This window comes from Diabrotica virgifera, chromosome 8 (assembly GCF_917563875.1).
Source record: "Diabrotica virgifera virgifera chromosome 8, PGI_DIABVI_V3a".
Lineage (NCBI taxonomy): Eukaryota > Metazoa > Arthropoda > Insecta > Coleoptera > Chrysomelidae > Diabrotica > Diabrotica virgifera.
In genome coordinates this window covers 161192343-161206501 of record NC_065450.1, presented here as the reverse complement: position 1 = coordinate 161206501, position 14159 = coordinate 161192343, and the positions used below count along the sequence as shown (strand labels likewise).

General features: G+C 31.5%; 1 protein-coding gene across 2 annotated transcripts in view; it reads left to right on the top strand.

Moving 5' to 3' along the window:
- Positions 1–667: 667 nt before the first annotated feature.
- The window catches only part of LOC126890528 (uncharacterized), a 512073-nt gene continuing 498581 nt past the window's right edge, over positions 668–14159 (top strand). Inside the window, exon 1 of one of the 2 annotated variants that reach the window (XM_050659532.1) lies at positions 668–852. The gene's annotated coding sequence lies outside the window, so the exon portion shown is untranslated. Of the gene's footprint in view, positions 878–14159 lie in introns of both variants that reach the window. The other variant, XM_050659531.1, reaches the window with a different exon arrangement.

The window sequence follows — 14159 nt, the reverse complement described above, 5'->3', positions numbered from 1 at the left end:
ATGGTAGTGAGACAATGGGAAATATTGGCACAAAACCGACAAATACGGAATACAATAGTAAACGCAGCAAGGAACTCACGAACGCCATTGATGATTCTGATTAATTATTTGCAAAGAAAGCAGAAACGATTACATTACTCCTTCTATTACATTAAAATACATGCAAGATAAAACCGTTTCGTTGGTCATTTACAATAAACTCTTTTCTGATTTCAACTGCTTTCTTTGTCTAATAGTCACCAATTTTTACAAGATAAACAGTAAAATATTTTCAGGTGTCAAGAATTTTTTGTACAAGATTATAAGAAAAACTATCAAAGTTATATCATTTTAATATTAACCGTAGCTCAGCTTTTTGATGCTAAAACATGAATTTTATTTGCTTATTTGGATTAAAATTGTATGATATCCGAAAAGAATAAAAGCCAATTAAACTTTCATGAACGCCGTCTGAAACGGGAAAACGACCAAAATATTATTCGGAAATTCAATTAAACCCAAAAATAATAACGATATCAATCCATTATGACTAAACCAACTACAATAATGAAAGAAATCCTCTGAAAAGAGAATCAGTTAATAAAATTTATGCGCATGGATTTAACGATGTCGAGAGTTGGTGGAGTAGGAATTTAGCGGCTGGCGGAGTTACTCGAACTTCGGGAGTTCCACAGTGAAGTTTCGCGCGCTGCACAATCGCGACCAAGTCGGGAAATTTCTTTGGATAATCGGTAGGAAAGCGCGTACTGTCTCCGAGATTGAAAAACTTTTTGATGTGTTTGTAAGGGATAGGTGTTTTTCTTAAGGTGATTTTAAGAAAATTGGGGATAAAGCTATTTTCATTGGACTTCGGTGAGGATTTTTTAAAATTAAGACGGTATGTAAAAAGTTGTTTTCTGGGAATTAGGAAAAGTTTGGCCAAGATTTTCTTTGTTTTTTATACTTTGCTCTTATTGCGAGTTTAATTGAAATACTTTCGAAACAAGAAAGTAAGTGGTTTAATTTTTAAAACTCGTATAAAAGATCAAGCGATTTCTTAAAAAAATCACATTAAGAGGTTAAAAATAAATTTATTAAAATAGAAATATTTGTGTGAAGATCATCACAGTATAAAGTAGCCGTGACATGATCTTTATCTATATTATATTTTTTGATAAAAATAATTAAAACGGATTTAGATTGGTGTTAAGGGAATTATTTTTAAGGAAATTGCGTACTACAACGTTTAGTCCAAGTAATGAAGCTTAAAACAGGACAAAACCTCGCCATTTTAACAGAATAGATCGAATTGCTTGAAAATTTGAGAATAAGTAGTAGATAGTCCAAGGATCAAAATCTATGTGATGCCGAAAGGCGCTTTATCATGGAGGTGGTTGCCACCCCATCTCTGTGGTGGAAATTTTTATTTTATTTTGACCGCAAAAGTTGGTAAAAACATTCATTCTAAGCAAAAAACTTTTTATACTTTTTTTGATAAAATTATTAACAGTTTTCGATTTATTCGCTATCGAAAGTGTTAGTTTTATATCGAAAAAATCAATGTTTTTAATCAGTTTTCGGCTAATAACTTAAAAAGTGTTCGTTTTATAAAAACAACTGTGCCTAACAAAAATGTACCTTTTGAAAAAATAAACAAAACAGTTTTAACTATTTTCTTTAAGACCAATAGTAATCGAGTTATACTTTATTATATGTTAACTCTTCTTCGTCAAATGCTAAATATTGTAGTTTCAAACTCAAAGGACGGTAAAACTATGCATTTTTCGAAGATAACTTGTTCAAACTAATTTAAAGTATTTAAAAATATCCTATCTACAGAAATAAAAACAAGTCTCTATCTCAAAAATTAAGTGACTTATTATGAAAAGAATGTCAGTCCCTATTTTTTTCAGCGAAAAACTGATCGGAAACTTCCCCCTACTTACCAAACTAATTAGTCATTGACTTTATTTGGTCCTCTGTCTTTACATATTATTAATAGGTTCTAGAGGTTTGAGCGGCTTAGAATGATTAGTTTTTAAAAAATGGAGTCAAAAGCGAATAACGAATTTTTGTAGTTTGGTAAAAAATGCCCTTTTCTTCTGAATAGAAAGATTGGCATCAGAGATATGAAAAAATATATCAATTTAAAAGTGTAGCTTATTTAATTCCCAACAAGAGTGTTAGCAAAAATTTGTTTCATGGCAAAAACTGAGTGAGGTATTGACAATTATAACTTGTAATAACGTGCAAAAATTGCCTTTACCAACCCTTTTACAGTGACCTCTTTTTGCGACTTAGGATTTTATAAGGGTTTCAATATTAATAGCCTTATAGATCTTGTAGAGATCTTGATCTACAAAATTCTTTTTTACCAAACTTCCTAGGATCAAAAATAAAACAGTTACGGTTAAAAAATCAATATATTAAAAAAAAAGGAGAAAACCAATTGGAAGCTTAATAATGTAAGTTAGCGGTGTTTTTAGTCATTGGCCTTATTCATACTACTTTATTTGTATATTAGTAATAGATTCCCGAAGTTTGATTGGCTTATAATAATTAGTTTTCAAAAAACTGGAGTTAGAAGCGAATAAGGGATTTTTATAGTTTGATAAAAAAGGCCATTTTCTTCAGAATTAAAGGATTAGCATCAGAGATACAAAAAAATGTGTGTAAATATGAAATTGTAAGTTATTTATTTTATTTCCCAAGAATTTGGTTTGGACCAATTTTTTCTATGGCAAGAATTGAGTGAATCGTAAATGAGTAAAATAATAAAAAACATTGATTTTTCGATATAAAACTAACACTTTCGATAGCGAATAAATCGAAAAATAATAATTTTATCAAAAAATGTATAGTACATTTTTTTGCCTAAAATGAATGTTCTTATGAACTTTTGCGGTCAAAATATAATAAAAAATTTCCATCCCCAAAATGGGGTGGCAACCACCATCATGGTAAAAGCGCCTTCCGGCATGATATAGATTTTGATCCTTGAACTATCCACTACGTATTCTTACATTTTCAAGCAAATAGGTCCATTCTGTAAAAATTGCGAGCTGAAAAGCTTCGGTTCCTGGACTAGTTACACAAACCAGATTTTTAAGTTCATGTGTGGAATTATACCTCTTTTTAATCAAAAGTGACAGAGTATTTTTTATAGTCGGTTCGCTAAACTCAGACACAACTGGCTAGTGATTTTAGTAGGTTATTGGCCTATTACATCCAAAATTGGCCAAATTACTAACTATTTAGTAGTTATTAACTATTTAGTAATTATTTTTTGCCATTTTAACCAAATTGGCAAAATTATTTACTAAAATCACTAGCCAGTTGTGTCTGAGTTTAGCGAATCGACTATAAATAATTTTTTTTTGTATTTTTTCTCTATTTGATGACTCTTCTAATTGCAATTATTACTTGGACATTCTTTACAAATAATAATTTTATTATTCCATTATTATATATTAACATATTTCCTTAATATCTTATACTTTTTAGACTGACCGGTATAATTTTTTGGTTTAATGAGGCTTAAAAAATAAAGTATGGATTACAAAAGCTTTTACAGAGAATATGACACTTTATTCAGAAAAGTGTATTTTTTTAAAAACCTGACATATGAACGCCTATGACTAACCAAAGGTTAAAAGAACCAAAAAGTAAGAAATTAGCGATTTTTATTTCTAATTATTACAACAATTAAAGAAAACATAAACATAAACATAATATCTCAAATATCCAGTTTTTAAGATACACACAGCGACAAAATTAAGAGAAAACCTTAAAAATGGGACTTGTTAGATGTCTCAAATATCCTAATAATGTTGTCCGATTTGAGTGATTTTATTAGTATGTTATAGTCTTATTATTTAAAAAACAGATGTAATAATATTGTTGCTAGACAGGAAGATGTAATTTTATACCGGGTGCAACAATTGAAGGGTTAAGGGAAAAAACAAGGAATGTCACGTTATTTTTGTTTTGAGAAAATAGGAAATTTAATGTTTGTGACTACATATCTATAAACCATTGCACTGAAGAAATAGTATTTATGTTTATTTAGTAAACTTAAAGTACATTGTATTTAATACACAAACACAATTCAACCAAATTTTTATAGAACAGAGATAAAAAAAATTAAAAAGTAGCTAACTACAAATAAAATCTGAAAAAAAAACAAGGACTGTCCAAACATCACGTTATATTTTACGTTACAAACATTAGTTGCACCAGCTGATAGAAAGACTGAAAACAAAATTATGACAATAATAATGGCAATAAAAATTATAATATAACAAAAGGAAATACATTTTTTTTATAGTTTAATGCAATGGTCGCCTGATTTTTTTGACTTTTTGAGAGCAGCCTTTTTAAAATTATAGAATGTCTGTGTCTTACGTTTGTATAACTCATTTTGAATTATTAATTTGCGAATTTCTGCAGCAACCTTATCATAATTTAATGATTTTAATTTCGCCTGGAATTCACCACATGCTGAACATGTGTCTGATCTTGGGTAACCAAAGGGCAAACGAAATTTGCTGATAATATATAACGTAAGAAACTTTGATAGTCGGATGTTTTTCTTTGAACAAGTTGAACATTTTTGTAATGTTCAAACTTTCTGGTAAATACTTTTTCTTAGATTCGTGTAAACTTTAATAGGATATTCTAGTTATAAAAGACTTTATGTGGTTATATACTGCTTCACGCGATTCTGGATGCAACTTTCTATGCTGGGAACCATGCTTACCACGTTTGTATTGTCCAGAAGTTCCTGTAGCTTTTAAATTTTTATTGTAAGTGTTCAATTTTGCCCTTAGTTACACCATGTATTGACATGAATGCTTTAAAACACACACTGATTTCTTGAGAAACTCCATTAGGCTTAATTCTAACTTTATAGGACGTGCCGTTTCTAACACTTCAGGCTTTTGAGCTATGGCTGTACAGAAGGATCCTAAAGATACCATGCACAGACAAAGTCACCAATAAAGAAGTACTACAGCTACGGAAGATGAACACAACCGCTGATTTAGTCAACATCGTGAAGGGCCGTACTTAGGACTTGAGAAATCAAGGCAGATACGAGCTACTCCAATCCAGTTTACAAGGTAAAATTGAAGGAAACAGGGCCCAGAACGAAGAAGAATACTCTGCTTTGCTAACATGAGAGTATGGTGTAGAAAAATCTCAACACACCTATTCCGTATAGCAACTAACAAAGTCATCATAGCCAGAATTATCACCAACGTTCGGATGGACTGGCACCCTAAGAAGAAGAAGAAGAACTTTCTAACAAACATAAACAAAGGAAACTAAACGATTAAACTCGCAATAAAAACGTAGTTAATTTTTGATTTTTTCAAGTGGACTCGCCTTGTTTTTATCTTTCACGCGTGGACATTTCCAGTTTTTTTCCTTCGCAGTACTATTTTAAACAGGCATATTTATTGGACGGTCCAAGTTATTATCTACCACTCTACTGTAAATAATAAATACATAAAATATCTGTTAGAAAGTATCAATATCTCAATTTCGCATAAAATGTGACATTCCCTGTTTTTTCCTTCACCCTTCAATTATGCTGTGCTTTTTCCTTAAAGCTCGGAACACCCTGTGGAACGTTCTAGCGCAGGGGTCATCAATTGGCGGACCGCGGTCCGCATTCGGACCGTATGCTAGTTTTGTGCCGATAGCCGTTAAATTCAGAATATTTTGTTTGGCAATCTTGAAAATGTTTGGCCATGAAATTGTGTAGGTACTATGTTCTATGGCTCAACTTATGTGTGCGAAGTCGCCTCTTTAAGAATGAACTTTTTTAAAAATCATTACAAATCTCAGCTAACAGATAAATATCTGAACCCTCTAATGAGAATCAGTTACACTAAACTCACTTTAAACTTCTTAAACAATTAAAAACAACGGTCTATAATAAGGAAATAAGCCCCGATTACTCATCAGAATCTTGAAATTAAATGTTTAAACTTCAATTTAGGCACTTGACAACCTCAAAAATAATAAATTCACACATGAATTTTCAAGCTTCGAAAGTCCTTATTTTCGCTTTTTTCAGATTTTAAATCGTTTAAAACTCGAAATCTATTAACTTTTGAGAAATAAGACAGATCTATTTTGTTTAAGATGACCCATAAATGCTAAAAACATATTTTTGGGGACAAAAAAGGTAATGTTTTCCCTCATCTTCCTTAGTCTCAGAATGCGTTATGGCTTGCAAATTGTAGAAGCCTCGGAGGTGTTACCAGAGAAGGTTCCTCCTGTTTTCAATCTGGTAGGATGTAGAATAATATTTTTGGTGTTATTTTATGTGCTATTAGATTTAAAACTTCGTCTGTCGCTAGCAGTTTCCGCTAGGGCATCCCTGTCATTTCGTTCGTTGCAATGCGTAACTGCACGCCGGTTGTCGTGGTTGGGTCAGAGAGAGCAGCAAATGTGCCTCCTGATGAGAGACTAATAAGTTTAGAAACCGGTAGAGGTGCTTGCTGCACTCTCTGATTATACTAGGATATGGTGCGGCTGTATTTTCGCATTGCAACGAAATTAAAAATGGTTATTCATTTTTTATTGTAATGTTTTGAGTTTGTTAAAAAAATTGTTAAACAATTTCTGCCCAATAATTTCGCCCGGCATCCTTCAGGGTTGTTAAGAGAGGATATTTAAAAAAAAATCCCCAAAGAACCCGAATCAGAACAAACAGATACAGAGATTCTGCATTAATTCCGGACCCCGAATGTTTCATAAGTTTTCGAATCGGACCCTTAGGGAACATAACTGGTGACCCCTGCGCAAGCGTATATTAAATATTGAAATTATAACTCAATTCTAGCCCTAGGCTTTATTAACACTTTTTGATTAATTTTCTTACGTTGGATAATAAAAAACTTATTTACGTTAACCACCAGCTATGGTTTTCATTAATAAATCCTCATTTTCTGCTTAGTTTTATAGAAAAGCCTACATAGGCTATGAGGTATTATCAATTTAATAGATGTCAAATTGTTAACGGTCAAAAAGTGTGTGATTTTATGTGAAGATTAGTAGATATATTATTTAAATTTTGACTCACGCTAGGCCCATACCGGTTTCTTAATGTTGTTCTGTAGCTATTCTTGTCGACTTTTTGTAATCAATTATTTTTAATGGGAAATAGGCCACAATTTTACTAAAAAAATTATTTTATTAACGTTTCGACGTCCAAATAGGACGCCGTAGTCAAAATAAAAAAATATTAATATTAATGTCGAAACGTTAATAAAATAATATTTTTAGTAAAATTGTGGCTTATTTTCCTTTAAAAATAGTTAATATTTTTTAAAGTTTTAGTTAAGTCTGTATTTTTTTTGTTGTTTGGTGGAAATGCGGTAGTGTTTTCAATCAGTGATCTTACATAGTAAAGGACTTAGACCATGCTATCGGCTCCTTATATTGGTATATTTTTGCAAAATGCTAAAATTTTTGCTAATGCACGATAATGCAAAACCTCACGTTCACAAACTCTAATCGAATAGTTACAAGTAAATCTTCGCACTTTGCATTGGCCATCGCATAGTCCTGATCTTGACCCGATGGAACATTTGTGTGACATAATTGACAGAAGACTACGACAGCGTTTGCCACCACCTAGAACCTTACAAGAGGTACAAGCAGTAGCTATTGAGATTTGGAATAACATTGATCAAGACCAAATAGCAAACCTCATTATATGTAATATAAAAGTACATATCTCTTTTATTATCGAACATACGCGAATTAATTTAAAAAAATGTTAAGAAAGCCCAAGGCTACAATTTAGTTTTAATTTCAATATTTTATATATGCTAGAACATTTCACAGGGTTTTCCGAACTTTAAGGAAAAAACACAGTATAGTTGTTACACCCAGTATAAAATGACACTAACTTGTCTAGCAGCAATATCATTACATCGGTCTTCTTAAATAATAAGGCTATAACATACTAAAAAATTCACTCAAATTGGACGGCAAATCTATACTAAATTTACAATCAAGGTGCAGTAGAAATAAACAAACAAAACACCTTAGATGATACTAGGAGCACTCACGAGTCATAATTTAGAATGTGTAAGCCTTTGGAAATCACGATTTGGGATTTACAATGTATATGTTACGGTAAGTATGATTAATTGGAAATTATTAATAGTTGGAAAATATTAATAATTACCGGTTACTATTAATACAAACTAGGTAAAAGTAATAAATATTCCAAAATTAATCAAATCGACTGGTAATGTAGGGAGGTTTATTAGTCACTGCGACATACCAGGGCTAAATACGGCGTAAAGCGCATACCAGCGCCAATGTGTAATACACTATTTAATGTATTAAATACATAAGGCTAAAGTAGGATTAAAAACATCCTTACCTCCTGGAACTTTATCCGAAATCAGAAGATTTAGAAGCCATAATAACAGATCATTCTGATGACGTTGATAATGGAGCAAAGCACCGTGGTGATATGGAACTCAACAGTACAACCGAGTTTTCAAAGTTGGCGAATATTGAAGATAAAGGTAACACTAACAGCCCAATTGAACATAATGCGTGTGCGATAATTGCTGTCAATGAGGAAGAAAATGCCAATATTGGCATTAAAGAAAATGAGAGAGACGAAGAATATAGCACTGCAACTGAAAAAATTTTAAAAGGAAATTCAGGAGACTTGGGATCTTGCTAAACAGTTACTTGTAAAAGAATCTGACAGAATGCAAAAGCATTCTAATGATAGACTCCCTGTAGAAAAAGTAAGTCAAACTGTTAAGAGTGCAAATTCCAGAAGTTGATAGAGCTAAGGCCGATAGCCGAAACATTATTGCCATTATTATTTTTGTTATAGATGAACAGCTATACAAGCTAGGCAATAAGTTTAATTTTAAACCAACTTCATGCAAGAAACGAATTTACCACCTGCAAGGAAACACTTATTTCAGTCAATGAAAAGCCTGATACTCAGATAAGTATTAGTGAGCGCGTTCGTAAATATTCGAATTTAGCCAGTCAAGGATTCTGCCACTGCAATTGTAGTCTAGGAATTCTAAGTGCCACAAGAGCCTTTCCTATAAAAACAAGTAATTATAGTCTAGTAACTTAAAGCCTCATGCGTGTGTATGAGTTAGTTTTTAGTTATAACGTGTCTAGTTGAGTTTTTTTTATTGAAAAATTCTGTTTAAGTGTTTAACTTATTATCAAATTTCATAAATAAATAAGAGTGAAGCCCAAAATGTGTTTTAATTACATTAACCAGAATAATTGTTAGGAAAGTATTAATAATAACCGGTAAATCTAATTATAAAGGCATTATTAATCACATTGACCAGTTGCTACGGCTACTATTAATATTTACCAGTAATTATTAATACAGACCTGATTTATCACATCAACCGTAACATATATACATTGTAAATTATGATTGGGAGTGTTCCTATTAGCATTTTAACGTGTCTTGGTTTGTTTATTTCTACTGCATCTTGATTGTAAACTTAGTATAGGAAATTCGAGACATCTAACATGTCTTATTTTTAAGGTGTTAATTTAATGTTGCCGCTGTGTATTTATAAAAGTATTGTTTTGTTTGTATGTAGTGCTACATTACATTTATTGCAGCAAAAATAAAGTTTTTATGACAAGCAGAAAAACTAGTTTGTGTATAAATATAGACAATATGGTAGTCTATCCGGTCGTATCTTCAGTGACTTTGCAACTTCGCTGACAGTTGTCTTTTTAAAGGATTCAAAAATGCCTGCTAGAATTTTGTGTGACGATACTGTTAATGATCCAGTTTTCCACCACTAAACCTATACAATCGCCAGGCAATTTGTTCTGCTAGATACAATATTTGGCTTAGATATTATAAGAAAGTAGGTACCATTTTTTGTAAAAGAATCTTTACTCTACAGTGGCTCATACGGTGCTTAACAATTGATAAGGATCATAATTATTATTTTTTTTATAATAATTATTATTTCAAATATTTTAAAGGTTTGTTGACGTTGTAGTACTTTTTCGTTGGTTATAATTGGAAAAAATATAATTTATGTTTTTGAATATAAATAATCAAAAGCGAACATAAGATATTTTAGCAAGAACAACAATTCATTTAAATAATGCAACATAAAATTATATTCTACAAAATCCAAAATAACGAGTTAATTGACCTACAAACATTAAATAAAAAGTGAATTTAATGAAAATTTTTCTTGGTAAAAGGTATATTTATCTAAAAAGCCCATAAAAGGGCTACAAATATTAAAACAAACCGTTTTCGCTCTGTAAAAAGAGCATCATCAGTGTTACAAGAACATGCTAAGCCATCCAAAAATACTAAGGTTAAAACCTTTTAAAAATAGACTAATGCCTGGTTGCACCAACAGATCGTAAGCTCCAGCTTAGATAAGCGGAGCTTATAGATAGGACCACCGTAAGTATTAGTATAAGAGCTGTGAGACATTTTTGAGTAGGTATTTTAGGCAACCTGAAAATTTTTCAGGTGACTCTTCCATGATAGCCTAATACAAAAATGCCGGTCTGGCTGGAGGGTAGCGGTTATTTTCCCCAAAAATCCCCCCCAAAATTAAAAAAAGGGTAAAAATTGTTATTACAAAAAATATCATTGACGTGACTTTAAAGTAAATTTAAATATTTAAATATAAAGAAAATAAGCAGGCCAGGCGATTTGAGGGCGATTTTAACTCTGCAAGATACTTGCATGGGCGCCCCAGGATTATTTTCAGGGGATGCATCTGAACTTCAGAAGATTTCATCTGAATCTGTACATACTATTAACGAGTATAAAATATACAACTATACATGCAAAGCTATGTACATTCCTTCAGGACAGGGAAGTACAATTATTATTTTGACAGGGTATTTTTTAATATTAAAAATAAATATTCTAAAAAGACAGCTTTTTTTTGGTGAAATTTTCCAACTGCCATGTGATCGAACAAATTACGCGTGCATATAAATGAAAAGCGCTATAGGTAAACAAGAGTGTGAGAAAGAGCGTATACCGATAGCTGTTTGCGTCCTCTGTTGTACCTGAGCGAGTCCGTTCGCTCGAGAAAAATCACGTTACCTGGCGATCCCATGTTGTTGTGCCTCGAAACGTCAGAGTAATTATTATATATTATAGTTTTTTAAGTAACTTTTTCTTAATTAAAGGAAAATAATACGTACTATACAATAGATTTTGCAAATATGATAGAAAAAGACAGATTTATTATTATAAAGATATAGGTAGAAAAGTATAAAAGTATAAACTAAATTGATTCTGTGTCCGAATCTTGTACTTCTTCTTCAAACTCCTCATCTGAGCTTAAATATTCACTGTCTTCTTCTTCATCAGACTCCCCTTGTGACTCAGATTCCTCTTCTACATGATCTGTAAATAGTTGTAACATGTATTTAGAATTAATTAAAAATTAATTAGTGATTAATTAATTGAGTTGCTACGTATTCTCTGTCCTTTTATACGGAGTAGAAGCCTGGAGAATCACGGGCGCATCTGAAGATAGACTTGCCATTGTTGAGATGTGGTGTTATCGAATAATGTAAAAGATATCATGGACACAACACGTAACAAACACGGAAATATTAATAAAGATAAAAAGTTAAAAAAATACTCAACACTATGAAGGAAAGAAAAATGAGCTACTTTGGTCATATACTAAGAAATAAAAACGTGATGTAATTTATAATATAAGGAAAAGTATTAAGTATTAGTTATACATTAATTTTTAATTAATTCTAAATACATATTTACAACTATTTACAGATCAGGTAGAAGAGGAATCTGAGTCTCGAGGGGAGTCTGACGAAGAAGAAGAGAATGAATATTTATTTTGGCTCATTTTTCTTTCCTTTATAGTGTTGAGTATTTCTTTTGCCTTTTTCATCTTTCTTAATGTTTCCGTGTTTGTTACGTGTTGTGTTCATGATATTTTTTACATTATTCAATAACAGCACATCTCAACAATGGCAAGTCTTTCTTCAGATGCGCCCGTGATTGTCCAGGCTTCGACTCCGTATAAAAGGACAGAGAATACGTAGTAATTCAATTAAATTATCGCTAATTAATTTTTAATTAATTCTAAATACATATTACAACTATTTACAGATCATGTAGAAGAGGAATCTGAGTCTCGAGGGGAGTCTGACGAAGAAGAACACAGTGAGTATTTAAGCTCAGATGAGGAGTTTGAAGAAGAAGTACAAGATTCGGACACAGAATTAATTTAGTTTATACTTTTATAATTTTCTACCTATATATTTATAATAATAAATCTGTTTTTTCTATCATATTTGCAAAATCTATTGTATAGTACGTATTATTTTCCTTTAATTAAGAAAAAGTTACTTAAAAAACTATGATATATAATAATTACTCGTAACGTTTCGAGGCACAACAACATGGGATCGCCAGGTCACGTGATTTTTCTAGAGCGAACGGACTCGCTCAGGTACAACAGAGAACGCAAACAGCTATCGGTATACGCTCTTTCTCACACTGCTGCTTACCTATAGCGCTTTTCATTTATATGTACGCGTAATTTGTTTGATCACATGGCAGTTGGAAAATTTCACCAAAAAAAATTCTGTCTTTTCTAGAATATTTATTTTTAATATTAAAAAATACCCTGTCAAAATAATAATTGTACTTCCCTGTCCGGAAGGAATGTGCATAGCTTTGCATGTATAGTTGTATATTTTATACTTGTTAATAGTATGTACAGATTCAGATGAAATCTTCTGAAGTTCAGATGCATCCCCTGAAAATAATCCTTAGGCGCCCATGCAAGTATCTTGCAAAGTTAAAATCGCCCTCAAATCGCCTGGCCTGTTTATTTTCTTTATATCTATTTGAATATTTAAATGTACTTTAAAGTCACGTCAATGATATTTTTTGTAATAACAATTTTTACCCTTTTTTTTTTTAATTTGGGGGGGATTTTTGGGGAAAATAACCGCTACCCTCCAGCCAGACCGGCATTTTTGTATTAGGCTATCATGGAAGAGTCACCTGAAAAATTTTCAGGTTGCCTAAAATACCTACTCAAAAATGTCTCACAGCTCTTGGACCATATCACTTACGGTGCACCATAATTTTCTGTTCTTATGTTTGTATCAATTATCTCTAATATTATAGTAATATTCTTATTATATTTTATTATAATTATATTACATTAATTCTTATCTTATTCTCGTCTTAAGCCTAGGATCTGTTGGTGAAACCAGACATTCATGTCTTACATAAATGGAAACATAATAAAATAAAAAGGATGGATATAATCCCTATCGATATAGATTTAGGGCAACATATGACTCCTACACGTGGTACGTGGATTGATAGGTAGTAGATAATTAGGTCATTACTACCTAGCAATCCACTTACCACGTGTGGAAGTCATGTTGCCCTAAGGCCATATCCATTATAGGGATTATATCCATCCTTTGGATTTTATTGTTTCCAATTATGTAAGACATTTAGTCTATTTTTAAAAGGTTTAAACCTTAGTATTTTTTGATGGCTTAGCATATTCTTGTAACACTGATGATGCACTTGTTACAGAAGAAAACTTTCTGTTTTAATATTTGTAGCCTTTTTATGGGCTTTTTAAATAAATACACCCTTTACCAAGAAACATTTTCAATAAATTTACTTTTTATTTAATGTTTGTAGGTCAATTAACTCGGTATTTTAAATTTTGTAGAAATTACTACAATGTTTCATTATTTAAATAAATTGTTTTTCGTGCTAAAATATTTTATGTTTGTTTTTGATTATAGACAAGGCGGAAACGGCGGGTTCGTTGGGAAAAATATTCCCATGAGATATTTTTGCATAATCACATTCGTGAGACATCCCAGAATAAGGTTCAAGAAGTCGCCCACGAGAAAAGTGGGCCAATTTTTTTTTTAACAATTTTTTTAATCAAATTGCAAAAATCAATATTTTGGCCCAGTCTAATTTTTTTTTAGGTTTTTTGGACCATTCTGGACAAAAAAGGTCTCTTATAATTTTTCTCTAAAGTTGATCTTTTTCGAGTTATATGCAAATTAAAATTTAAAAAACGCGAAAATGGCCATTTTTAAGCTTAATAACTCGGTCAAAAATTATTATTTTAAAAGTCAGAGAGTGA